The sequence below is a fragment of the Arvicola amphibius genome, chromosome 15, assembly GCF_903992535.2.
Source record: "Arvicola amphibius chromosome 15, mArvAmp1.2, whole genome shotgun sequence".
Lineage (NCBI taxonomy): Eukaryota > Metazoa > Chordata > Mammalia > Rodentia > Cricetidae > Arvicola > Arvicola amphibius.
The window spans coordinates 23,762,334-23,788,636 of NC_052061.1; positions in this window are offsets into that span (position 1 = coordinate 23,762,334).

Sequence of the window (26,303 nt, forward strand, 5' to 3'; positions counted from 1 at the left end):
TTCCAGTTTGACTAGCATTATTTGTTGAAGACAGTGTATATTTTTGGATTCTTTATCAAAAATGAGATACCCATAGATGTGTGGATTTATACCTTAGTCTTCAACTAATGCCATTGCTAAAACTATATATTCTAAATGTCTATGATATGTTTTTATGAACATAGCTCTGCAGTAAAACTTGAAATTTGGAATGGTGAGACTTTCAGTGTTCGTTTATTGTTCAGAATTGTTTTCGCTATCCTTGTGGTTTTTTTTTTTTTAGTTTTTGTTTTTCCATATAAAGTTAAGGAGAGTCATTCCAGGATATGTGAGAAAAAGAAATCAGGGAAGCAGCACCTTTCTCAGTAACAACAAATATAAAATATCCTGGGGTAATTCTAACCAAGCAAGTAAAAGACTTGTATGGTAAAAATGTCAAGTCTTTGAAGAAAGAAATTGGAGACTATATCAGAAGATAGTTCTCTCATGCTCGTAGATCAGTAAGAATTGTGTTGGAATTATCGTGGGGACTTCACTGAATCTGTAGAATGCTTTTGGCAGGATGGCCACTTTTACAATGTTAATCCTACTGATCTACGAGCATGAGAGAACTGTCTTCTGATATAGTCTCCAATTTCTTTCTTCAAAGGCTTGACATTTTTACCATACAAGTCTTTTACTTGCTTGGTTAAAATTACCCCAAGATATTTTATATTTGTTGTTACTGAGAAAGGTGCTGCCTCCCTGATTTCTTTCTTAGTCCATTTGTTCATTTGTATATAGGAGGGTAAATAATTTTTGTGAGTGAATTTTATATTCAGCTACTTTGATAAAAGTATTTACCATCTGTAGGAGTACCCCAGTGGAATTTTTAGGTTCACTTATACTTACTTTCTTATCATCTGCAAATAACAATACTTTAGCTTCCTCCTTTTCAGTTTGCATCCTCTTGTCTTACATCTTGTATTTTATCCCCTTGTCTTGCATACCCTTGGTTGTCCTTTTGTCTTATTGTTCTGGCTAAGACTTCAAGTACTATAATGAATAAATATGGAGAGAATAGAAAACCTTATCTTATTACTAATTTTAGTTGAATTGCTTTGAGTGTCTTTCCATTTATGGCTATATTAGTTCTGGGCTAAACTGCCTTTATTGGTGAAATATGTCTCTTGTATCCATAATTTTTCCAAGACTCTTACCCTGAAAGATTTTGGATTTTGTCAAAGACCTTTTCTATATCTAATGAGAGGATAGTGTGATTTATTTGGAGGACAACATTTTTTACGTACACATGTGGAATTATCTCTGAATTTCTACAATGAAGCCTATATGGTCATGGTGGGTGATCTTTCTGAAGTATTCTTGAATTCAGTTTGCAAATATTTTATTAAGTATGTTTCCATCTATGTTCACAATAGAAATTGGTTATAACTTTTTGGGGGGGTTTATTTGGTTTGGGTATGAGGGAAACTGTGGCCTCATAAAATAAATTGGGCAATGTCTTTTCTGTTTCTGTTTTGTGGGATAATTTGAGGAGTATTGCCCTTAACTCTTTGAAAGTCTGGTAGAATTCTGGGCTGAAACCATCTGTCGTTTGACCTTTTGGGACCTGGAGGTTGGAAACCTTTAATGATGGCTTCTATTCCACTAGGAGTTAAAGGTCTACTTAAATTATTTATCTGTTCTTTAATTTTGGGAAGTACTGCCTATCAAGACTATCTCTCTTTTCTTTTAGATTTACCAACTTAGTGAATCATGAGCTCTTAAACTATATTCTTATGATTGTCAGAATTCCCTCAGTGTCTGTTGTTAAGCCCCCATTCTTATTTCTGACTTGTTATTTTGGATATTTCAGTGTTTTTTAGTTACTTTGGATACACATTTGTCTATCTTGCTGATTTTCTCAATGAACCTACTTATTGTTTCATTGATTCTTTGTATTGTTTTCTTTGTTTCTATTTTTATTGATTTCATCCCTCAATTTGATTATTTCTAGCCATCTACTCCTCTTGGATGGGATTACTTCTTTTTGTTCTAAAGTTTTCAGGTGTTTTGTTAAGTTGCTAGTAATAGTTCTCTCTAGTTTTTGTTTTTTACTGTTTGTTTGTTTTGTTGTAGATGCTAGTGCTATCAGCTTGCCTAATAGAATCAAACACCTTTATTACGTAAGATAAAATTGGATATTATGTGTATCCATTTTCATTCAATTCTAGAAAGTCTTTAATGTCTTTATCTCTGTATCAATCCAGTTTTCATTCAGTAGAGAGTTGTTCAGTTTCTGTGTTGTTCTTGTTAATGTTGAAATCCTGCCTCAATCCATGGTGATCTGATAGGATACAGGGAGTAACTTCAGTTTTCTTGTATCTGTTGAGACTTGCTTTGTGAACTGAGTATGTAGTCAATTTGGGAAAAAGTTCCAAAAGGTGCTGAGAAGAAAGAATATTGTGTTGTGTTAGGTCTATTTGGTTTTCAACATTTGCTGGCTATAGCACTTCTCTGTTTAATTTTTGTCTCGAAGGCCTAACCATGGATGAGAATGGGATATTGAAGTCTCTCACTATCAGTGTGTGAGGATCAATATGTTATTGAAGATATAGTAGTGTTTGTTGTACAAACATGGGTACACTTGATTTTGGTGCATACATGTTAAGAATTAAAATGTCATTTTGGTGGATTTTTTCTTTGAGTATGCTGTCCCCACCCCCTGTCTGTCTCTCTCTTGATTAATTTTGGTTTGAAGTCTATTTGTTAGATATTAGGATGACTACACCAGCTTGTTTCTTGTGTTCATTTTCTCAGAAAATCTTTCAATTTTTTTACCCTGATGTAATATCCTTGATATTGAGGTGTGTTCCTTGTATACAGCAGAAGGATGAATCCTGTTTTTGCATCCATTCTGTTAATTTCTATCTTTTTATTGGGGAACTAAGACCATTGATGCTGAGGAATATCAGTTACCAATGATTATTGATTCTTGTTAATTTCTGTATATGTATGTTGGGGGAGTTTGCTTCCCTTCTTGTGATTTTGCTGGTAGGAGATTCTTTATTTTCTGTGTATTCATGTTTGTAGTTTACCTCCTAAGGTTGGAATTCTCCTCCTAGCACTTTCTGCTGGACTGAATTTGTGAGTAGATATTATTTAAATTAGGTTTTATCATAGAATATCTTATTTACTCTGTGTATGGTGATTGAAAGTTTTGCTGGATAAAAAGTTTTGCCAGGGCTGACATCTATGGTCTTTTACAGTCTGCAGTACATCTGCCCTGGCCCTTTTGGGTTTTGGCATCTCCATACAGAAGTCAGAAGCATAATTCTAACAAGTCTGCCTTTATATGTTACTTGGTCATATTTCCTTGCAGCTTCTAATATTCATTCTTTGTTCTATATGTTTGGTGTTTTGATTATTATGTGTGGTGAGGAGACTTTCATTTTTGGTCCAATCTGTTTGGTGTTCTGTATGCTTTCTGTAATCTTATAGGCATCTCCTATTTTCTACTATGATTTTCTTGAAAGTATTTTTGGGGTCTTTGATCTGATATTCTTCTCCTTCCTCTATTCCTATTATTCTTAGATTTGGTTATTTTCATAGTATCCCAGAGTTCCTGGATGTTCTGTGTTAGGATATTTACATTTAACATTATCTCTGACTGGTATATCCATTTCTTCAATCATACCTTTAATACCTGAGATTCTTTTGTCTCTTGTAGTATGTTTATGAAGCTTGCTTCTGTAGCTCCTATTCAAATTCCTAAATTTTTCATTTAAAGAATTCCTCTAGTTTGCTTTATTTTTTTTCTTTTTTCTTTTTTCTTTCTTTTTTTTTTTTTTTTTTTTTTTTTTTTTTTTTTTTTTTTTTTTTGGTTTTTCGAGACAGGGTTTCTCTGCAGTTTTTTTAGAGCCTGTCCTGGAACTAGCTCTTGTAGACCAGGCTGGCCTCGAACTCACAGAGATCCGCCTGCCTCTGCCTCACGAGTGCTGGGATTAAAGGCGTGCACCACCACCGCCCGGCTTAGTTTGCTTTATTTTTATGATTCTATTTCTGTTTTTTAGGTCTTCAACAGTTTTATTCATTTTTTCCATTGTTTGGGTTTTCCTGGATTTCTTAAAGGGATTTACTGATTTCCTCCAATTATTTGTGTTTCTCTGCATTTCTTGAAGGAATGTATTCATTTCTTTTTTAGGGACCTCTGTAACTGGAGGTTTCTCCTCCACCCACTAGTTCCCGAATTTCAACTACAAGGCTTAATATTAATTATAAACTGTAGCACAATTAGTAGAAATCCAGAGAAAGATATTGGGGTTCAACCTGAAGGTCAGAAAAGCAAAACAGCCAGCCACTGGCTCTTACCTCTACCTCATTCTTAAATGGCGATCCTGACTCCAGAAATCCTCAGAATCAGACTGAAAGCTGTCTCCTCCTGTCTAATATTCCTCCTTAGTGCTGGGATTAAAGGTGTGCACCACTACCACCTATGGCAAACTAGTGTGGCTACTGGGATTAAAGGTGTGTGTCACCTCTGCCTGGTCTGTAAATCTGACTTGTGTGACTGTTTTACTCTCTGATCTTCAGGCAAGTTTTATTTATTAAAATACCAATAAAATGCCGGGCGGTGGTGGCGCACGCCTTTAATCCCAGCACTCGTGAGGCAGAGGCAGGCGGATCTCTGTGAGTTCGAGGCCAGCCTGGTCTACAAGAGCTAGTTCCAGGATAGGCTCTAAAAAAGCTGCAGAGAAACCCTGTCTCGAAAAACCAAAAAAAAAAAAAAAAAAAAAAAAAGGAAAAAATACCAATAAAATATCACTACAATAAACTTTTTGACCTATTAGCTCAGGCTTATTATTATTAACTAGCTTTTACAACTTAACCTATTCTATTATTCTATATTTTACCATGAGACATGTGTCTGTTATGTCACATCTTGCTTCCCTGGTGGCTGCTGGTGTCTCCCTCACTCCATCCTCTTTCTCTCTGCATCTCTGTTTGGATTTCCTGCCTGGCTTTTTTCTGCCTGGCTATTGGCCAAAACAGCTTCTTTATTAACCAATAGTAATAAGACATACAACATGCAAAGAGACATCTCCCATCAGACCTCTATCATCTTCATATATTCAGTTTCAGGATCTTTATCTTGTGCTTCAGCTATGTTGCAATATACAGGGCCTGAAGTAGGATAACTGGGCTGTAGGGGAGACATGCTGTCCTGACTGTTACTAACTGTGCTTTTATTCTAGCATCTAGGCCTCTGGGTTTGGGATGACTATAGGTCTAGATGTATCTTTACTGTGTGGGTGTTTTGTTTCCTGATTTCTGCTTCCTCTTTGGATTTTCAGAGAGTGTGGTGGGTATGTGTTTGCCTGGTAAAACGTTTTCTTTGGACCTGGTAGTTGTGGACACGGTGGTTTTTAGACAAAAAGTGTTTTCTGGGTATTGGGAACTGACAAGAAGGAATGGGGATAGCCTAGGATGTCTGAAGGGGTTCACAGAAGCAAGGAGACTAGGTTGTTCTACCAGGATCTGCTTATTTTCTCTCCTTTAAATGGGAGAGACAGTGAAGTGAAGAGAGGTCACCTGAGATGGCTTCCTTCAGCCCTGGGTATAAGCCTAGGGTAACAGGAGAGGGAAGATCTACAGATAGTCTGTTTGCTCCCTTGCAGGAGTAATCGATAGGATAGCAGGGGATGCCTGCTAAAGTTGGAGATTGGGATGAATCAACAACTGGGGAGAAGGAGGATAGGGGGATAAGGTCTGTGGGATCCACACGAGACTTGGGAAGAGAAGGAGAAGGAAGGCTGCAGCAGGATTTCTCTTGCAGAGCTAGGGATGATACTGGGTTTGCAGAGGAGGAAGAAGTGGTAAGAGTCTTTGGTAGTATTACCTGCTTTCCTGGTCTGTTCAGCTGGTGTTGTAGTCTGGGATACTGAAATGAATTGTGGGAAGAAAGGTTGGAGAAGATTTTTGTGATCTATTGGTGGTGGGGTCAGAGAGGAAAGGGAGATCACAGTAGGTTTTCAATTACAGAGCTGGGGATTAGACTTGGAGATTGGATCTGGAGGAGCAGAAGGAGACTACATTTTGCCCTGGAAGGAGTGGTATCCTGACTAGAAGACAGGATAACGTATTTTAAAATTCTCAGATAACTGCATCCATATTAATTATTATAAAGATAATACCTTGTTTTCAGATCAAAGAAGCTATAAAAATGAGAAATGTTTTTTATGGATTTTATGTTTATAGAATTTTAATTTTGGTATTTCAATGGGAGGCAGTCTTCTTTGAAAATTACAGTGCTTTATAGGACTATAGTTCTGTTTAAAACACTGACTAAGTTCCCTCATTCAGAATGATTTTTTCTAGTTATATCCATTTGCCTTTAAATTTCTGTTGTCATTGTTTTTAACAGCTGAGTAATAGTCCATTGTGCAAATTTACCACATTTTCTTTATCCATTTTTCAGCTGAGGGGCATCTAGGTTGTTTCCAGGTTCTGGCTATTACAAATAATGGTGCTATAAACATAGTTGAGCAAGCATCTTTATGGTATGATCTAGCATCTTTTGGGTATCTCCTGGGTAGACTGGAGAAAGGTTGGGATGGGAACTAGAGGGATCAGGTTGGGTAGTAGATGAAAAGGAAGAGTACTGAAAAAGATGACTGGAAAGGGGGTTATTTCAGGGTCAGGTAGAAACCTAATGCAAGGGAATTCTCACGCATCTATACGGATAACACTAACCTAGCGATAGTGAATATGTAAAATATACTGGCCATCTCCTATGATGAGACTGGTGACTGTCCCAATGGTCATTAGAAAGCCTTTATCCAGTAACTGATGAAAAAAATGCAGAGACCCATAGTCAAACATTATGCCAAGTTTGGGGAATCCAGCCAAAGAGATGGAGGAAGAATTGCAGAGCTAGAGGGGCCAATAGCACCATAAAAAAAAATCCATGGAGACAACTAACCTGGCTCATAGGAATTCACAGAGTCTGAACCAACAACCAGGGAGCCTGTATGGCACCAACCTCTACATATATGTGACAGTTGTGTAGCTTGGTCTACTTTTGGGACTCCTAACAATGGGAACAGGGGCTGCCCCTAAGGCTGTGGCTGGCACTTGAAATCCTATTCCTCATACTGGATTGCCTTTCCCAGACTTAATACAAGAGGAAGTGCTTAGTCTTAACGTTGTATGTCATGCTTTGTTGGTACCCCTGGGAGGCCTGACTCTTTCTGAACAGAAAAAGAAAAGGAGAGAATTGGTGGGGGTTGGGGAGTGGAGAGAGGAAATGGGAGGAAGGGAGGGAGGGAAAACTGCAGTCACGATGCAAAATAAGTAACTAAATAGATAAACGATTAAATAAATAAATACAACACTGAGTCAACACAAACAGCCTTAATTGACTATGCTTGTGGTTTTCCAGTCTTTGGGAGAGCTGAGGAAACAGTTTAGTCCTAAGGTGTGAACCCACCTGGAATATTACAAGCATGTTCCTAATCCCAACATTGAGGAGGCAAACACATTTGAGCTCTGGGCCAAGTTTAATTGATGAATCCCATGTCAGGGAGAGATTTTGTACCAAATAAACAAAACCTGGATGGTTCCTGAGGAATGACACCCAAGTGTGAACTCTGGCTTCCTCACACACACAAACACACACCAACACACACTCTCTCTCTCACACACACACAAACACTCCCCTCCCCACAAACACTCATACACATACGCACATGCACACTCGCGACTACATGGCCAACACAATGTATTTGGAAAATGTTTCATTGTTTAACAATCATTAGATTTTTGCATTTTTGTATAAGACCCTCATTCCCAAGATTCATTTTGTTTCTGAGTTAGAGAGTAAGAAATAACAGATATAAAGAAAAACAGTCACATTGTTATTGAGTTCTGTTGTGTTTTCTTCACTCCAATTAAAATACATTTTTCTTCTTTTTTTCATCATTAGATATTCAGGCAATTTTTTGTTCCCCATAGAAAAAGTAGCACATTAAAAAATGTTGCTGAATACAAAATATTACTCATGGTAACACTACATATGGATATCTAGAAATGACTTTGTGTTCCTCTATGAAGAGTTAATTGTAAAATGAAATTTTCCTAACAATTTCCCTTTTATAAATAAAAAAAGTGTAGTGAAGCAGAGAATTTCAAGCTTTTGTTGTCTCCAGTAAGGAAGTTGACAGAGCATAGTGAATTCAAAGTGACTTGGAGCCTAGGCATTTTAAGCAAGGGCAGAAATATCCCTTCTAGTTTTAGCCACCATCCTTCTAGTTATTCCTTTTTCTGCTGAGAAGGTGCATTAGGATGGGATGTGTTTGGCCTGCTATATGGAATGCTGGGATCTTCTAATTATGTACAGACTCTGGTAAACCAGATAAATTCACACATAAATGCTTATCACAGTCCCACCCCAGCAAGGTGCCATTAAGTCACCATTCCGAGGAAGGAAGTGGTCATGGGAAGACATGATCCACAGAGCCATTCCTTCCTCCTTCCCTCTTCCCGCTTCCCGCTTCCTTTACAATATCTCACAATGGGTCTTTTAAATGATTCAGATTTCTTCAGAGTCAATTAAAATACTATTTGAAGATTTAATATATCAGAATCTTGATTCCTCCCTCTTGGAATATAAGAATCGTACTGGGTGTTTACAAGTCTCATGAAGCTGTGGATGGGCAGGTTTTGGCACTAAGGAAGGCAGCAGGCATAGAGGGAAGCCGAGACTTTGGGGGAGGGGGAGGCCAGCCTGAAACCATTCCCACTGTGCTTCTTGTAAATTAATCACAATTGGCTCCCCTAGTCTAATGTGATAGCAGTAACCTAACTCACAGGATGTTGTAAGCAACAGTTAAATACATGAAGCTTTTAGCACAGTCATTGTACCCCATAATTTTCCATAAATTATTTTGCTAATTTTACATATACTTTGCTTTGATATGACTAGACCATTCCAAAATTAGTGATCTGCTATGGTAGTATGTTTATATTATACAAGCTGAATTTATCATAATATTGGTGAAAGTTCCTAGTGGCTACCTGAACCAAAACAAAATACTAAAGATTCTGTTGAAATAATCAAGTGAGATATTATAAGATGTTAGTTACAAGCACCGTATAACACAAGTAGGAAAATCATTTTGCAATCTTTTCCTCAGGCTGACATTGCACTGACACTGGCTAAGGGAGGGCAGACAGTCTGAAGAGAGACTGTTTGCAAAGACAAGCACTGGGCAACCACTTACCCATAGGATGAGTTAAAGGCACCTAGCTCTATGTACCACAGCTGTAGGATTTGAGTCACAGCTACCTGAAGGATACTTAAGGCAGGCAGTGTGTGGGTGTGGGGGGTCCTTTATTTCTTGATTGATTGTTATATGCTCTTGCTGAACCAGTCAAAGTGACTTTACATAATTTATGTGACTGGTTTCTGTTCCTAAGAGAGTTTTGAAATACTGCTGAAAGAATTCTGCAAAATTAGACATGTGCCTCTGTACCACAAACATAACATGAACAGCAAAACTGTGGACATAATATACACATATTTTATACATGTATATACATATATATATATATCCTATATTTAGATACATGCATGTCTGAAATTGAATCCCAATTGGTTCATTTACGATTAATAATACCAGCAATAAAACTAATATACCAATACCACTGATGGTTTTTGCCTTGATCATTTATTGATTGCTCTTATAACTTTAAAATGATGACTTTCCATCTTCAATTTAGTCTACCAAGGGGCATTTTTTATTTTTATATAAATCCATGAATTCCTTTTTTAATTATTTTTAATTATGAGCATGTCTGTATGTGTCTGTGTGGGTATATGTAGGGTGTAAGTCTAAGGACCCACAAAAGCCAGAGGTATGGGTAGCTGTCAGTCACCTGATGAGGGTGTTGAGAGTCAAAGCTGGGATCTAGGAAAGAACTGTATATGTTCTTCACAACTGAGCCATTCCCTAGCCCTTGGATTCATATTTTTTCACTGGATTCACTTTATGTATTTACTGAATACATTTTTGAGTCCTTTTTGTTTTGATGCTTTTTTGCTGTTTTTATTATGTAGCATAGGCTGATCTTGAACTCATGATAGTTCTTTTGCTCAGCTTCTCAGATCCTAGATCACAGGCAAGCCACCACAAACTGTTCTTTTCTTTAATTTTGTTAATGTCTTGACCTATGAATATTGGAGTGGTCTAAGACATGTCATAATTCTGTTTCTTTTCTGTAACTTTATCCTAGGTAATCTCATAAAAATCTAATAGCTTAATATTTGTTTTTATGTAAAAGGTCCCAAACCTGTATAACTAGCTTAAGTTGTAAAAGTGCATTTCTCATCACCTATTCTGTCCCTTGGTGTTTACTAAGCGTCTAAGTCTGAGCTTTACTTCCAGGTCTTAGTTGATCCCCATTGAACACACCATGGCACTACCTCTATCACATGTTGGAAAAGCCACTTTTAGAACCAATACTCTAGCCAAACACCCAGAGCCCTTCTTCATGTCCCTTTTCATCATATTCTGATTTGTCAGCAAGCCAAGAAGCTTCAAATGTGACAGCAGCTCCAGAATCTGCCTCCTTAGCACCATATCAGGTTCATGACTACTGAACAAATCCCCTGGCCATTGACTTCCCTGGGTCTATGTCATGGCTGCTGGATAAATCCACTGGTCATTGACTTCCCTGAGTCTGTGTCATGGTTACTGAACAAATCCCTTGGCCATTGTGCCCCCTGGGTCTACGTCATGACTACTGAATAAATCCACTATTTAACGTGTTACTTGCTTCAATTTTTCTCTCCCTCCAAACTAAATTTCCAATTGCCAACCCAAGTGGTCATTTCTAATCAAATATCTTGTTATGGCCTTCCTTCAAGAAGGTACTTCCCTGAGGCTCTCATTCAAATATAATTCAAAACCACGAACATGGCCTGCAAGTTCCTTCAGAGTTCACCTGGATACTCTTTGTCTGGCCACAGCCTCTACCCTTTTCCCAGTATACTTTATCTCTCCCTTCTTGTCATCCTCAGGCTTCCAAGCCAGGCCTTGCCTTGGGGACTTTGTGGCATTTCCTGGTTTGTTTTTCTTATGTTAGTCTAGGTTACTCTTTCTCATCCTACTGGTCTCAAATCAAACTACCACTTTCTCAAATAGAATGAATTTGAATGTGATCACTCATTAAAAATAACATCTTTGTTTATTCCACTTTTATTTTTTTGTCAAATGTGTGACACATTTGTTTACCTTGTTGTTTAAAAAAAGTCTCTCTTCTACCCTAGAATGTCAACTCTGAAAACAGGTATGTCTTTTTAATCTTTTAATGTCATATTTCTTGGGTGTCAAAGAATGCCTAGTACATGGTAGGAAATTCCATAAATATTTACTGAATGAATGAACACCCAGATGGAACTACATTAAGATCCCTCATGTATCACTCTCTGGTGACAGTCTATTTAACAAGCCTGCAATTGATGGCCTTTCTTCTAGGACCAAACCTTCTTTTCAAGATGTTTAGCATTTCAAACAATATTCTTCATTCATGCTGTTGTGATACACAAATTCCCACACTACTCTGAAGGGTATGGCACATTGTTCCTCCAGATAGTTCCTTGTCATGTAACTGATAGAACAAACATCTCACAGAAGCAATTTAAAGGAGAAAGGTTGCAGTTTGGCTCAGGGTGTCAGAGCTACTCAACTGTGAGGCCAAGGAAGGCACGGTGATACGAGTGCACTTGCGGGGCTAGGGAATCTACTACTTAAGTGTCTTCATATGACATGGGCCAGGAAGTAAGGAATTCTGGCTTAATCCAGAAGTGGGTATAACGATGGATCACTGTGCTATGACCAACTACCAGCCAGACCCCATTGACTGAGAGCTCCACAATGCCCTAAACCAGGTGACAATCTTAGGAAACAAGTATCCAAACATACAAATGTTCAGATAATAACAAATAACATTTTTGTATTTGTGGCTTAGGAATCATTTTCTTTAAAATATTTTATTTATTTTTATTTATTTATTTATTAATTTATTTATTTAATTTTTGAGCTCTACATTTTTCTCTGCTCTCCTCCCTTACCCTCCCCTCCCCTTCAACCCTCTCCCAGGGTTGTCATGCTCCCAATTTACACAGGGGATCTTGTCTTTTACTACTACCCATGTAGATTGGATCTATGTATGTCTTTCTTAGAGTCCTCATTGCTGTCTAGGTTCTCTGGGATTATGGTTTTCTTTGCTTTATGTTTTAAAACCACTTTTGAGTGAGTACATGTGATAATTGTGCTTCTGGGTCTGGTTACCTCATTCAGTATGATGTTTTCTAGATCTATCCATTTGCTTGCAAAATTCAAGATGTCATTATTTTTTCTGCTGTGTAGTACTCCATTATATAAACGTACCATAATTTCCTGATACATTATTCAATCTAGGGGCATTTAGGTTGTTTCCAGGTTCTGGTTATGACACACAATGCTGTTTTGAACATAGCTGAGCACATGTCCTTGTGGCACAATTGAGCATCCTTTGAATATATACCCAAAAGTGGTATTGCTGGTTCTTGAGAAAGGTTGTTTCCTAATTTTCTAATAAATCACCACACTAACATCCAAAGGGGCCGTACCAGCTTGCATTCCTACCAGTAATTCAGTAGTATTCCCTTTATCCAACAACCTCTCCAGCATAAGTTGTCATCAGTGTTTTTGATCTTGGCCATTCTTTCAGGGGTAAGATGGCATCTCAGAGTTGTTTTGATTTGCATTTCTATGATGACTAAGGATGCTGAACATTTCCTTCAGTGTCTTTCAGCCATTTTAGATTCCTTTTGAGAGTTCCCTGTCCAGGTCTGTACTCCATTTTTTTTATTAGATTATTTGTTCTTTTGATGACCAATTTCTTGTTTTCTTTGTATATTTTGGAGATCAGACCACTGTCTAATGTGGGGTTAGTGAAGACCTTTTCCCATTCTGTAGGCTTTACAGAAGCTTTTCAGTTTCAGGTGGTCTCATTTATTAATTGTTTCTCTAAGTGTCTGTGCTACTGGGTTTACATTTAGGAAGTGGTCACCTGTGCCCATGTGTTCAAATGTACTTCCTACTTTCTCTTCTATGTGGTTCAGTGTGTCTGGCTTTATGTTGAGGCCTTTGATCCATTTCGACTTGAGTTTTGTGCATGGGGATAGATATAGATCTATTTTCATTCTACTACATGTTGGTATCCAGTTATGCCAGCACCATTTGTTAAATATGCTTTTTTCCCATTTGATATTTTTTTGCTTCTTAGTCAAAAATCAGGTTTTCAAAGGTGTATGGATTAATATCTGGGTCTTAGACTCAGTTCCATTGGTCCTCCTGTCTGTTTTTATGGGAATACTAGGCTGTTTTTAGTACTGTAGCTCTTTAGTAGAGTTTGAAGTCAGGGATTATGATGCCTCCAGAAGTATTTTTTATTGTACAGTATTGTTTTGGCTATCCTGGGTTTTTGGCTTTTCTATATGAAGTTGAGTACTGTTCTCTTGAGGTCTTTGAAGAATTTTACTGGAATTTTGATGAGCATTGCATTGAATCTGTAGATTCCTTTAGGTAAGATTGCCATTTTTACTATGTTAATCCTCCTACCCAAGACCATGGGAGATCTTTCTGCTTTCTGCTGTCTTCTTCAATTTCTTTCTTCAGAGATTTAAAGTTCTTGTCATAAAAGTCTTCAACTTGTTTGGTTAGAGTTACTCAGTGATAATTTTTGTTATTTGTGGCTATTGTGAAGTGTGATGTTTCTCTAATTTCTTTCTTACCGCATTTATCATCTGTGTACAGGAAGGATACTGATATTTTAGTTAATCTTATATTTTGCTACATCACTGAAGGTGTTTATGAGTTGTAGAAGTTTCTTGGAAGAATTCTTGGGGTCGCTTATATAAACTATCATATCATCAGCAAATATTGAGAGTTTGACTTCTTTACGATTAATATGCCCTTGATCTCCTTTTTGTGTCTTATTGCTGTAGCTAGGACCCCAAGAACTATATTAAATAGATATGGAGAGAGTAAACAGCCCTGTCTTGTTCCTAATTACAGTGGGATCACTAGGAGTTTCTCTCCATTTAGTTTGATGTTGGCAGTTGGCTTGCTGTATATTGCATTTATTATGTTTAGGTATGATTTTTTTATCCCTGCTTTCTCCAAGACATGTTTCATGAAGGGATGTTGTATTTTGTTGAAAGCTTTTTTTGGCATCTAATGAGATGATCATGAGAATTTTATTTTTCATTTATTTATATGATGGATTACATTGACAGATTTTCCTATGTTGAACCATCCCTGCATCCCTGGGATGAAGCTGACTTGATCATGGTAGATGATGGTTCTGATGTGTTCTTGGATTTGATTTGCAAGTATTTTATTTAGTATTTTTGCATCAATGTTCATGAGTGAGATTGGTCTGTAATTCTCTTTCTTAGTAATTCCTTTCTGTGGTTTGTGTATCAGGGTAGTTGTAGCCTCATAAAAAGAGTTTGGCAATGTTCTTTCAGTTTCTATTGTGTGGAATAATTTGAAGAATATTGGTATTAGTTCTTTGAAAATCCTGTAGAATTCTGAACTGAAACCATCTGGACCTGGACTCTTTTGGGTTGGGAGACTTTTGATGACTGTTTCTATTTCTTCAGCAGTTATAGGTCTGTTTAACTTGCTTATCTGGTCTTGTTTTAATTTTGGTAAATGATATTTATCCAGAAAGTTGTCCATTTCCTTTAAGTTTTCCAATTTTGTGGAGTGCAGGTTTTGGAAATATGACCTGATGATTCTCTGTATTTTTTCCCTGTCTGCTGTTATGACCCCTTTTTCATTTCTGATTTTGATAATTTGGATATTCTCTCTCTGCCTTTTGGTTAGATTGGATAAAGGTTTGTCTATTTTGTTGATTTTCTTTAAGAACCAACCTATTGTCTCATTGATTCTTTGTATTCTTTTCTTTGTTTCTATTTTGTTGATTTCAGCTCTCATTTTGATTATTTCCTGATGTCTAGTTCTCTTGAGTGAGTTTGCTTCTTTTTGTTCTAAAGTTTTCAAATTTTCTGTTAATTCACTAGTGTGGGATTTTTCCAGGTTCTTTATGTAGGCAATTAGTTCTATGCTGTTTCCTCTTAACACTGCTTTCATTGTGTCCCATAAATTTGGGTATGTTGTGTTGTCATTTTCATTAAACTTTATGAAGTCTTTAATTTCTCCATATATTTCTTCCTTGTCCCTTTGATGATTCAGATGAGCATTTTTTAATTTTCATGTGTTTCTGGGCTTTCTGGGATTAAAATTGCTGTTGTGTTCTAGTTTTAAGCCATGGTGATCTGATAAAATACATGGGGATATTTGAATTTTTTTGTATTTGTTGAGGTTTGTTTTGTTACAGAGTATGTGGTTAATTTTGGGAATGTTCCATGAGGTGCTGAGAAAAAAGATATATTCTTTTATGTTTGGATGGAATATTCTATAGATGTCTGTTAAGTCCATTTGAGTCATACCATCTGTTAGTTCCCTTATTTCTCTATTAAAATTTTTGTCTGAGTGACCTGTCCAGTGGCTAGAATGGAGTGTTGAAGTTTTCCTCTATTAGTGTGTGTGGTTTAACATATGATTTAAGCTTTAGAAGTGTCTCTTTTACATATGAGGGATTCCTTATATTTGGGGCATAAATGTTCAGTATTGAAATTTTCTCTTGATGGATTTTTCTCGTGACTAATATGAAATGTCCTTCTTTGTCTCTTTTGATTGCTTTTAGTTTGAAGTCTATTTTGCTAGCTATTAGGATGGCTACACCAGCTTGTTTCTTAGGTCCATTTGATTGGAATATTTTTCCCAACCCTTTACCCTGAGGTGGTATCTGTCTTCGAGTTTAAGGTATGTTTCTTGTATGCAGAAGAAGGATGGATTCTGTTTTAATATCCAGTATGTTAGCCTATGCATTTTTATAGGTGTGTTGAGTCCATTTATATTATGGGATATTAATGACCAGTGATTGCTATCTCCTGTTAATTTAGTTTTCACTGTTGGTGACGTTAATTTGTACATTTTCCCCTTCTTTGGGATTTGCTGCTATAAGACCATCAATTGTCTGTGTTTTTGTTAATGTAGCCAACTTTCTTAGGTTGGAGTTTTCCTTCTAGTGTTTTGTGTAGAGCTGGGTTTGTGGCTAGGTATTGGTTAAATCTGGTTTTGTCATGGAATATCTTGTTTTGTCCTTCTATGGTGATTGAAAGTTTTTCTAGGTATAGTAGTCTGGGCTCGCATCTGTGGTCTCTTAATATCTGTATAAGGCTTGACCACAATCTTTTGGCTTTCATTGTTTCCAATGACAAGTCAGGTATAATTCTGATAGGTTTGCCTTTATATGTTACTTGGCTTTTTTTCTTTTGCAGTCTTAATATTCTTTCTTTAATCTGTACGTTTACTGTTTTGATTATTATGTGGTAAGGGAACTTTTTTATTGATCCAATCTGTTTGGTCTTCTGTAAGTTTCTTGTATTTTCATAGGCATATCTTTCTTTAGGTTGGGAAAGTTTTCTATGATTTTGTTAAATATATTTTTTGTCATTTGAGTTGAACTTCTTTTTCTTCTATACTTATTATTTTTAGGTTTGGCCTTTTATGTTTTCCCATATTTCCTGGATATTTTGTGTTAAGCTTTTGGTAGATTTAATGTTTTCTTTGACTCATGAGTCTATTTCTCTATTGTATCTTCAGTGCTTGAAATTCTCTCTTCCATCTCTTATATTCTTTTGTTTATGCTTGCATTTGTGGTTTCTGATAGTTTTCTCATGATTTCTGTTTCTACAATTTCCTTGGCTTGTGTTTTCTTTATTATCTCTATTTCAGTTTTCAAGTCTTGATTAGCTTCTTTCTTATGTTTGATTTCTTTTTCTTGGCTTTCTTTAAGGGATTTGCTGGTGTCTTCCAATTTTTTGTTTGTCTTTTCCTCCATTTCTTTGAGGGGATTTCTCATTTCCTCTTTAAGAGTTTCAAACTTTCTCCTAAAATTATTTTTTAGGTTATTTTCTTCTGCTTCATCTATATTTGGTTGTTTAAATCTTCCTGTTGTAGGATCTTTAGGTTTTACTGGTGCCGTGATGCTCTTTATGGTGTTGTGTATGATCTTACCTTTTCCACTTAATTTTTTCCTCTAATAGGTGTGTTTGGGGGCTGTCTGTGATTCTGTTGATTAATCTTCTAGGTGCCAGTGAATCCAAGACTCAGATGGTTGTTCCTCATGGTATAGTGGGTGCCATGGTTCTAGTTACCCCATTGGTTACTCTGTGTTCCTGGAGGTTGCTCAGCATTCCTAGACTTTGCTCTGCTCCCTTGGGGTTTGTTGCCTCAAGTCTGCTATAGCCTAGGTTGTCAACTCAGACATATTTCTGTAAATGTTCTAGTCTGGATCTATTCCTCCAGGGGTCCCTAGCTTTGTTGTGTAAAGGACTCTGGCACTGATCTACTCTCTCAGAGTTCCCAGGCTTGAGTGTGCCCAGATCTGTAGAGGATGTGGCTCTGGCCTACTCACTCAAAGGTCCAGACTTATGCTTGGACTTGCAGAGGTTTCTCATTCCTGCCTACTCCCTTTGATGTCCCAGACTGATGCCCGGACCCACAGAGGTCCTGGCTCAGGCCTACTCCCTCAGAGGTCCCAGACTCATGTGTGGACTGGCAGAGATCTCTTGTTCCTGCCTACTTCCTCAGAGGTCCCAGACTCATGGCCAGACCCACAGGGGTCCTGGCTTAGTTCTACTCCCTTCAAGGTTCCAGATTCATGTCCAGACCCTCAGTGGTCTCTGTCTCTGGCCCACTCGCTCAGAGGTTGTTCCCCTGTACCTGCTCTTGTGGCATTCTCTGTCTCAGGTCTGCTCTGGCTCAGTCCTTCTTCTGCAAATGTCCCTGGTCTGGATCTGCTCCCACTCACGTGGAGCTCTCTTTGTCAGGCCCACTCTAGTCTAGGTAGCTGGTTTAGTCTTGCTCCCTCAGAGCTCACTGCCTCAGGCCTGCTCTGGCCTAGGTTGCTGGCCGAGTCTTGCTTCTGCAAATGACCCTGATCTGGATCTGCTCCTGCCCTCATGGAGTTCACTGTCTAAGGCTTCCTCTGGCCCAGGCCACTGATTCAGTCTTCCCCTTTTGAAAATTGCTATCTCAGACCCACTCTGGCCTAGGTCGTTGGTTCAGTCTTGCCCCTATGGAGTTCTCTGGTCTTTAAAATATTTTTGTCCAACTCTGCTCTGATCCATTTAGATTTCACTGTAACTATAAAAACTACTATAGCCTCATAAACTCCTTTCTGTTACATAGCTTCACTTTTTCCCATGTCCTTATTATACAGTCCTGATGGGGTGATGAATTTGTGTGTGTGTGTGTGTGTGTGTGTGTGTGTGTGTGTGTGTGTGCATGCGTGTTGGGAGAGAGAGAGAGAGAGAGAGAGAGAGAGAGAGAGAGAGAGAGAGAAACACTCCAACAGACTTAGGAAATATTCTTGATGCAAAGTTGTTCTCTTGAATGTGGTGACAGGAAGTACATGCTAACTCCTGTTGTGCAAGAGTCGTATCCACATTCTAAATCAACCAAATTGTGACATACAATAAACCATATATGTTTAATTTTAACCTATTTATGCTAGTTGCTGAAAGGGATTAATCCTAGCAAGTTCTCCAGTGGGATTATCTTGTTTTACTCCCTTGAGGGTATGTAATAATGTTCAGAAACATTTCTGGATACCAACCACAGAATTTATCTGACTAGAATGTCACCAGGACTAAAGGTAGGAAACTCTGGGCTAGGGCAACATGGTTATAAAGAAAACCACATAGAGCAAGAGATATTTCTGCTTAATCCTCACAATTACTAACCTTCATAATCATCCCTAGCTATCTCTAAGATGGGGATCACACGGTAACTTCTAAACATATCTTCTGTTATTTTCTCTTCCCGCAGCCTTCTTTATGCCTCATCATCTCTGTTTCTCTCAGGTAGTCACAGGGTACTCTGCGAATTAAATAAGGTAAAGTTTTACGATCCTCTTAGTCCACTTTCGGATATGGCAAGCATTCCATACATGTTCACTATTGTTCCTATTATTAGTTTTGTGTTGCTTTTATCTCTTCCCAAAATAAGTCTCCATTTTACCTTGAGGATTATGCCTCAGTTTTCTGCTGAGGAAAAAAAGATAACAGCTTCCTAAGGCGAGAAGGAATGCTGGTGGCTGGTAGGAGTGTTCTTTCTTCTTTCATACCACACCATGTCTGCTCGAAAACTGAGCATCTGTGATCGCTTTACACTTTCTCTGATCCTTTCTGTGGAAGAGCAGATTGATTTTTAAGCTTATCCTGTTGACATTTTCAGTTCCTAGGAAGTAAGACATTTGTTTTACTCTAAGCTATGCCCCTGTGGATAACTCTATCCCAATGGCACCCATCTTTTTGGGATTTGAATGATCCCCCCAAATAAACCCAAGTCCATCTGCTAAAAGACCTAAAAAGATAAAAATGTGATTAAAACAAATTGAGACTTTTGGTCTCATGATTCTCTGAGGATTTTACTTTTGTTTGGTTTTCACAGAACTCCAAATTTGTCAGGGAACAAGTTCTGCTTCCTGAGGGAGGATATGTATGTTCTCAGTAGTTTGAGAAGCCAGGCAGGGAGTAAAGTATTGGACAAAGCAGGCAATGGTATTGGAGGCAGGGAGATAAGCTATAATGGAAGAGTACTTTAGCCAGATGAATCCTAAATTGTGTTCCCAATATTAGCTTGTACAACATGGAGAATCATGTTTCCCATGTGGCAAAACCTGTTGATAGAGAAAATGCTTTTGCCCAGTCAGGAATGCCTCAGTTTTTCTTGTGGTTAAATCTTAGAAGAGACTGTGCCTCAGGTATATAGAAAGGACATGTTCACAAGGAGATTTTGAGAACTGACACTCTTCTGTGCCAGGACTTGATAGTGACGACTCAACACATTCTGTTACTATTGTGCTTTTAAAAATCTTTTTAGATGTTGAATGTCTCTTTCCCTTTCTGGGAGAACTGTATGCCACTAAAAAGAAAACTTTTTCCAAGACATATTTTTAATTTTTAAATAATTACATGTTTGCAAAAGGTAGAGTTTTACAAATTTATAATGTAATGTCATCCAATAGAAATGCTACCCATTTTCTTACCATGATAACATTATACAAAACTATATTATAATATCAGAACCACAACAATGGTATTGATGTAATCACCATACTGGACATTATCAAAAGGTTCCTTTGTTGGACTCTTTCCTGGTTACCCTCACAGACTTGCCATTCATCCTCTCCTTAACCCCTGAAATTGCTAATACATTTTTCATGTCCATTCACAAATAGAGTCACCTACTGTGTAACTAGTTTGGAGTTATATCAATAGTTAGCTGTTTGTGAGTGCTAGGTGGTATTTCAATTTCTTTAAACCATTTTTTCCTTTGGTTATATGTTTGGATTAGTTCTAGTAAAGCCACTAAAACATTCCTATAGAGTAGTATTAATAAAAGTACTATGAATATTGTTTGCTCAGGTTTTAGGAAAATGTGAATGAATTCCCAGATATTATGTACCATCACAAATTTCTGCCAGCAGTATTTAAGTAATCCATTTATTATCCTCTTTTGTAAGCATTTTGTATTGTTACTATTTCTTGTTTTATTCTAGTATAATTGACAAAAATACCTATACATTCAAAACATACAATCTCTCCCTATCTATCTCTCTCTCATACACACACACACACAAACACACACACACACACACACACAGAAATGACCACTATGTTCTAGCTAACATATTCATCGTGTTGTATGGTTACCATGTGTGCAGAAAATATTAAATACCTACATTAGCAAATTTCAAGTATGAACACATTACCTCTTACTGAAGATAGCTACTTTTCTCTTTCTGTTTCTCATCTGCTTTTATGATTTCATGCCTAAGTAAGGTTATGTATTTGTTTGTGTTCATCATCTCTCACCTGGTATAACGCCCTCCAGGATAATTCATGTTGATGGTAACAGAATTTCCTTTTTATGACTGAATATTTTTCCATAATGATATATGAAATATATATGTATGTGTATACATACACTACAAGTTATGTACCCACTTGACTCCATCAATGGCTATTGAGTAATGCTGGAATGAACCCAGGAGTGTGGGTAACTTCTTGAGATGGTGATTTTGCTTTTGTTCAACACACTCCCAGTGTTAGGATCTCTGTGTCACAGGATAGTGCTAGTTTTAGTCCTCGAGACAGCTTTGTGCCATTTCTGCAAGAATTACACAATTCAGAGTCATGATATGCTAGATGTCACTTTTCTCTAAATCCTTTCCAAGACTTACTGTCTTAACTTTGCCCACGGGCATCTGACAGGTACAAGGTACTATCTTCTCATCAGCACAAATTACCTTTAAAAATTTTAAGAACATAAAACTTATTTTTCTAATTATTTAAATTCTTATTTGCTGGAATTTCATCTTTTGGTATTGATATCTTATACAAAGTAAAAGAAGTTTGAGGGTTATCTTAAGCTACCTCTTTCTCCAAATAGATTTAGAGAATGAAATGTGTTCACTTTAGGTCCTTTATGTTCAACTCTGAAAACAAACCCTAGGCTTTCATTAAGAAAAATGTAATAATTTCCACATGGTCCTATAACTTCACACTCTAAACTTCACACTTTGGTTGAAGCACAAGAAATGATAGAATGTTTATTTATTTATGAGATAATAATGACTTCTTAAGTAGAAAATTAATAAGATGAACTAAAAATTAAAAAATCCTGATGGACCACAAATTGAGTAAGAACTCAGAAATCACAAGCTATAGCTATCTGCCTCCTGCATTTAAAGCAAAAGTTACTGTTAACTCTTAAGGGGCATCAAAGTTCAGTGAAGGATATGAAGACCTAATAGGAAAATGGCATACTTGGGGTCCCAGTTGAAACTGGATAAAGCTGCAGTCTGTGTGTGGTGGTAGAAGGAACAGTAGCACAGTCTAGTACTAAGCCTCCCTATAGGAGAAATGCAAGGTCTGTGATTGTTCAAAGGCCATCTGTATTTTGCTACCACTGCTAGTCCATATGTGGAACTAAGGAAACAACGGAGGAAAAGGTAAGTACAGGAAAAACCACCAAATAAGTAGAGGTGATTCTTTTCTAAAGGGATAGAAAAAGAAAAGAAGATAGCAAGTCATTAAAATCAAAACAGATGCTCAAATAAAGCAGAAATTAAGAAATGAAGAGTAGAATAATGAAATTTAAAATACATAATTATCAAAGCAATAGTATTTTATAGGTTAATTGTACTACACTATGATGGATGTTTTATAGTTCATTCATTTGATTAGCCTTCAGCAATTCAGTGTGACATATTCTTTTAATAGACAGCTCAAACAAAGCATTAAGACATTAAGAAGAAAGTGGCCATAACACAATAAAGACTTACCACAACATTGGCGAGTTCTGAAGTCAACATTTTCCTAGAAAGTGAAAAAGTAAGTCAGTGTTATTTACCAAATAAAAGGAACTTAAGAAAAGCAAAATAAGCAACCAAAACCCCGCAAAGCATGCCCGTTTTTCAAAGCTACTGTCATGTCTTTGAGAAGATCAGCTGGGCGACTTTGTAGACTATTCTTTATGATGTCAAAATCCCACCTTATACAGGATGTTTCACAGGATCCAGTTAGCAAATGATGAGGAACTAGTTATTCTGAAAATAAAGCAAGAAAATGTAATTACAGAAATTTCATGTAGTAACATGCATAGACAAGACTTAAATATTTTGTCTCTTTTATTTTTTACATTTTCTATTTTTGGCCCTTTCATGGGTATCTGTTACAAATTTTAGTTATTTCCATCCACTATTATCCTGTTTTATTGGTGATACCTTCTAGCACACTGAATCTCCTCTTCCTCCCCTTGCCCTTTCTACCCACCCCTCCTTTCTCCCTCTCTGTGTTTCCCATTGTGTTTCAATTGGTTTGCCTGCATGAGCATGAGTGATCTCCTTTGCTACAAAGTTGGGAATCAAATAAGAAGAGAAGCAAACATTCTTCCACTGAGCTAAACTTTTGGTCTTCTGAGCCTGATTTTCGTACAACTAAGGCTTCGGTCTTGATGATGATTTATGACAAAACACACAAATGGATCGTGACTAGAAATGCTCTGGTGCAGTTCACAAAGTGAAAACTAAAACTTAATCAAAGGAAAAAATATATTTGTACAATGAAACAGGAAACATTTCAATCACTCAGGAATAAAACAGTGTTGCTCACTATTACTCAACATTCAGTATGTTACTGAAGTTCTTGCACAGGCAAGCATCAAAACCTAAGTGAATGCCTAACAAATGATACAGACGAAAAACACCATTTGTATGGATAAAATTATGTATAATCAACTCTAAACAATAAAAGCTCAAAATAAAGCTCAATAAGGTGGTGAGAGACAAACTGAATATATAACAATCAAAAGCAGCATGTACGCTTAATGTGCTAAATAAATAAAGTAAAATAACCAAACCAAACAGAAAATGCTAAATCATTGTAGTAACAAAAATTAGAATGGCTTCTGGGTCCAAATAGTGGTAGAGTGCTTGTCCAGCATGTTCAAGGCTGAAGGCTCCATCTGAATGCAAATGCCATGGGGAAGAAGCTATAAAACTGGGAAGGCATCTGTCTGCTTTCTATGAATGCCTTAGTAAACTAGCATAGCATCAGAAACAGGATACTTTAACACAGCAGAAGTTTGTTACCTCATAGGTCTGGAAACATGGAGTCCAAAATCAAGGTGTGCCCAAGCCACACTGTCTCAGAACCCTCAAAGCAATCCTTCCTCATATTTTCCAGTTTCTGATAACCCCAACTTTTCTGAGCTTGTCGATTCGCCCATCAATATGCATTCATCTAGCATGATATTTGTCTTGTTACTGTGCCCTCCTATGTTCTTCTTATGAAGAGATTTGTTATATTGGTTTAAGTGGTATCTACACCAGTATGACTTCATTTTAACTGATTGCATCTCTAATGACACTCTTTCCAAATAGGATTTCAGCAATGTTTGGGGGGAACATAATTCTTCCCTACAATGACCTAAATAAAGTCTTAGAGGGCCTGTACCACTGCTTAAACCTCAAGCTGTTTTCAAAATTGTAAAATGATATAGTTGGGTCAGCAAAAGAAAAAGAATGTCACAGAGCATGGCAGGTAGCCTCAGTAAGAAGACAGTATATAAACCTTTTTTATTTTTTTAATTTTTACTACTCTGTGTGCATGATGGACATGCCACGATGCACACATGGTGGTTCGGGAACAACACTGTGGAGTAGGGATTCTTCTTCTGCTTTTACATAGATTCCAAGGATTGACCTCAGGTGGTCAGGCATGTGCAGTAACCACTTTACCCAGTGAGTCATCTTGGTGGTCCTATGAGAGGCTTTTGATTAAGACTGGGGTTGTGTTATTCTGGGAATATGTCGAAGGAAGAAAGGAAGAAAGGAAGGAAGGGAGGGAGGGTGGGAGGGAGGAAGGGAGGGAGAAAAGTAGGAAGGAAGAAAAGAAGGGTTTGTTAAGTGGATGATCTCAGAAAGAAATGATTGGTGGAGGATTGGACCTCATTTGAGAACTTAATTTTACCTAAAACTTATGAAGAATAGTATAGGACTAATCATGGTACTAGATGGAAACAACCATCCAAATCTTAGCTGGGAGGTGAAATGATTGATTGTTACCAGCTAACAGTAATTAAAGTCTCTTTCTTGATCTAGTCTCAAAAATTAAATAAATAAATAGATAGATAGATAGATAGATAGATAGATAGATAGATAGACAGATAAAATGATGGCATTTCCTCTGTTTGTATAGAAGACGAGTACAAAGATATTCCTCAATGAAATCACTTCATGAAGAATGAAGGCCAGGCAGGAACTATAACAAATTCAAAAAGGTATGTTGCTTGCTAAAGGAATTAACATTTTCAATGGGACAAGGAATTCATCTGGGGAACTGAATCAACCTCCAATTCCCAGGTAGGTGATAATGTATTCTGGTATGCCTGAAACAGTTCTGGCTTAAACCAATTGTCCCAGCTACCAATATGGTCTGTATTTACCCCAGATTTCTCATCACTTACCAGAGTAATAATTTTAGGAGTGAAATTTAAAAATAAGCCAGATTTAGATGGTAGCCATCCACTATGTCCTTCCAGCTTTTTTACCATGTTTCATACACACGTGCAGGATATCTGCCCAATGGAGAGTTTCACCTACCATTAAAGGTTAATAGAAAACCCACCTTCAATTGTCCATCTCTTTTTTCACAGTACTTCTTACAGATACAAGGTGACACCTTTCTTTTGAGGTTGGCTTGAAGACCATTCACTAATTAAATGAAATATATGCCAACAACTGCAATAAGGAAAGCAGATTTCTGCTGGCTTCTGGTTGTGGGTGAAGAGAGATGTATTTGATGCTGCTGTTCCCTCTAGGGCATGCAGCCCTGTCTTTGTTAGTGAAATGCACAGAGCCCCTAGAACTGATGTAATACCAGGAATCAACAGGAAATCTGTAGCTGAAAATGTATGGGGAATGAGGGCTGAGAAGGCAGAGATAATGCAGAGTCTAAATGTTCTTACTTGGTGGTTTATACCTACTTTATAACATTGTGCCTTTCTCCTCATCTGTTATTGAATTATTTGTATCATTATAGACTTATGAGGATTGTGCCCTTTGGGTTAAAATTAGGTACAATTATTAGACTTCATTTCTGTATTCCCACTTGGAGTATTTATAGTTTCTCAAAAAGGAAGTAATTTAGCTTTCATTCTCTGCAGTGCATTACACTGCGTGTAAGCCTATATTCGTGTAGGGCAACTGCAGAACTACCAAATCAAGGCAAGTTTGGCAACTGTTAGTCTTGCCCTTTGAAGATACAGAAGCATATCTGAGATAAACTTCTTAAAAGGGGGCACAATTTATTTTGGTTCCTACTTTTCAATGATGTTTTGCAAAGACTGGTTGATTCTACTGCCCTGGGCCCAAGACAAGGCAAAACATCACAGCAGAGAAAGCATAATGAAATAGAGCTGCTCACATCATGGAGGCCAGTAAGTAGAGGAAGGTACAGGAAGGTGCCAGTTATAGACCTATCACAGGTACACTATCTCTGACTTTCCTCCAGTTACAGCCCTAACCAGTGTGCATCAATCCCTATGATGCCACCAAATCATAAATACAACAATAGACTAATCTACTGACTA